This window comes from Crocuta crocuta, unplaced genomic scaffold (assembly GCF_008692635.1).
Source record: "Crocuta crocuta isolate KB4526 unplaced genomic scaffold, BGI_CrCroc_1.0 scaffold913, whole genome shotgun sequence".
NCBI lineage: Eukaryota > Metazoa > Chordata > Mammalia > Carnivora > Hyaenidae > Crocuta > Crocuta crocuta.
The window spans coordinates 90,629-93,818 of NW_027531940.1; the positions used below are offsets into that span (position 1 = coordinate 90,629).

The 3,190-nt window shown below is 35.4% G+C and overlaps 1 pseudogene; it reads left to right on the top strand.

The window, feature by feature from the left end:
* The first annotated feature begins 2,377 nt into the window (after positions 1-2,377).
* On the top strand, positions 2,378-2,747 carry LOC144240663 (ragulator complex protein LAMTOR2 pseudogene; annotated as a pseudogene).
* The last annotated feature ends 443 nt before the right edge of the window (positions 2,748-3,190 follow it).

Sequence of the window (3,190 nt, forward strand, 5' to 3'; positions counted from 1 at the left end):
CAAATTCAGAACACTGTAAAACAATAATGAATAAACAAATCTTAATATAAAATTTAAAAGACAAAATATTAAATATAAGACAAAATTATTAAATAGAAGCATAGCTACAATAATTTTAATGGACCTGCAATATAAAAAGATCTTGTCATTAGTGTCATCAAAGGAGAGAGAGGAAGTAAAAGTGTAAAGTTTGGGCACATGATCAAAGTTAAGTTTTTATCAGCTGAAAATAGACTGTTTTGTGTAAATCTCACAGTAACCACAAAGCAAAAATCCATAGTAGATACACAGAAGTGTAGAGAAAGGAATCAAAGCATAGCAGTACCAAAAATTATCAAATTACCAAAGAAGACAACAAGAGAGGAATAAAGGAACAAAGGGCAACAAAACTATAAGAAAACAATTATCAAAATGTCAATAGTAAGTTTTTTCCTATCAATAATTACTTTAAGGGTAAATAAATTATATCTCTGATCAAAAGACATAGAGTGGCTGATGGATAAAAAGCAAGAACCAAATATATACTGCCTATAAAAGACTCACTTTATCTTAAAAGACACATAGGCTGAAAATGAAGGGGTGGAAATATTTCATATAAATGGTAACTAAAAAAGAGCAAGGTGGTACATACCTATAACAGACAAAATAGACTTTCGATCAAAAGTGTTAGAAGAGGCAATGAAGTCATTATAATAATGATAAAGGGGTCAATTCACCAAGATGCTATAACAATTATGTTTTTATGTTTGTATATTTTGTGAAATGATTAATGATTACTATAATCAAGCTAATTAATATTTCTATCACCTTGCATAGTTATGGTTTTTAGGGGTAATTCACTTACGATCTACTCTTTTAGCAAATTAAAAATAAACAGTAAAGTAATATTGACTATAGTCACCATGCCGTCATTAGATCTCCAGAATATAGTCATCCTATGCAACTGAAACTTTGTATCTTTTGACCAACATCTCTCAATTTTCCCCATTTCCCAGTCCCTGGTAAACAGCAATCTACCCCCTGCTTCTATGAGTCCTAGTTTATTTGACTTTTTAAACAATTCCATGAATAATTAGTATTGTACAGTATTTGTCTTTCTGAGTCTGACATATTTCACTTCAGATAATGTCCTCTATGTTGATCCATGTTATCTCTAATGCCAGCATTTCCTTTTTAAGGCTGAATAATATTTCACTCCGCGTGTGTGTGTGTGTGTGTGTGTGTGTGTGTATTCTCTGGAAACTTAGTACGCTGTTAATGGGGATACAAATTGATAAAGCCATTATGGAAAACACTCTGGAGTTTCCCCTAAAAATTAAAAATAGAACTACCATATGATTCAGCTGTCCCATTTCTGGATATTCATCCAAAGGATTTGAAGTCATGGTGTTGAAGACACACCTGCATTCCTATGTTCATCGTAGCGTTCTCATAGTCAAGATATGGAAACAACCTGGGTAAAAAATGTATGATACATAAGTATAATGAAATGTTTATCATGGTGACTCTAGCTAACAATACTGTACTCTGTACTTGAAATGTCCGAAGAGGATAGACTCTAAGTTTTCCCACCATAAAAAAGGATAAGTAGGTGATGTGATGGATATGTTAGTAGTTAGCTTGATTTTGGTGATTTGTTCACAATGTATAAGCATATCAAGTCATCCAGGTGTACACCTTAAATATATTCAATGAAAATAAAGAAAAAATTTAAAAGACATAGTATCAGAAACGCTAGCAGAGCAATTAGGCTAGAAAAAGAAGTAAAAGGTATACAAATTGGAAAGGAAGAAACAAAATTATCTCTTTGCAGATGACATGATTTTATATATAGAAAGCCTTTAAAATTCTAGAAGAAAAGAACAATTAGAAGAGAAATTAAAACTACAATGACAAACCAATTCAAAGTCATTAGGATGACTATTATTCTAAAAATAACAATACAGAAAATATTAACTTTTGACCAGAATGTGGGGAAACCACATTGCTGGTGAGAATTTTAAATGGTGCATCCAAAATAAGACAAATTACGGTGATTGTTCAAAAATCACACATAGAGATACCATATGACCTAATCATTCCACTTCCAGGTATATATTTGAAATTATTGAAATCAGGAACTTGAACAGATATTTCCACACAAATATTAATAGTAACGTTATCCATAATAGCCAAAAAGTGAAAACAACTTAATTACCGTCTATGAATGAATGGATAAACAAAATGTGGCACATACACAGTGGAATAATATTCTGTATTAAAAATAAATTGGGGTTCACTTTTTCCAGAGCGGCTCAAGGGTCAGTGAGGTGACCACAGAGGCTCATAGGAATCATCTCTGGGGTTGCCATGAAGCTCTGGCTTGGGAGTCACAGGCATGCTGTATTCCAAGGCTGTGACCCAGGTGCTAAGCCAGGACAACACCAGAGGTGTCCAGAGAATGCTGCTGCTGAATAATGTGGGATCTCTGCTGGTCTACTCTTGTTATTGGGATAGGGACATCCAGGTCACCCACAGCCATTGCCAGAAAAACCTGGGCCACCTACAACCAAGCATTTAATAAAGACAACCTCAAATTCACCTTCCTGGACTGCATAGCGGGATGTGTAGCCATCAGCCGGGTGTCCAACCTTCTGCTGTGTATGTATGCCAAGGAGACCGTGGGCTTCAGAATGCTCAAGGCTAAGGCCCAGGCCTTGGTGAAGTACTGGGAGGATCCCTTTACAGGAGAAGCAGCATCCTTATGAGCCTTGGTTGAGGCTGGGGTCAGAAAAGATAAATGACCATTTGGAGGGGCAGGGCCCCCTGATGAAACGTTCCTAGGCAGTGGGGCTAGGGTGAGACTTTGTTTTTTCCAAGAACAAGCTTGAACTCCTATCTTGAAAGAAAATGGAATTATGATACATGTTACAGCATGAATGCACCTTGAAAGTGTAATGCTAAGGAAAATAAACCAGATGCAAAATGACATATATTGTATAATACCACTTACACAAGGTACCTATGAGAGTAAAACTAATAGATAAAGAAAGTAGAAAGTGGTTACCAGGGGCTTGAGGGAGGGGTGATTGGGGATTTACTGTTTAATGTGTACAGAGTTTCAGTTTACGTTGGTGAAAAGGTTCAGAAGATGGCTAGCAGTGATGGTTTCACAACAATGTGAATGTTATTAATACCATTTAATTGCAGA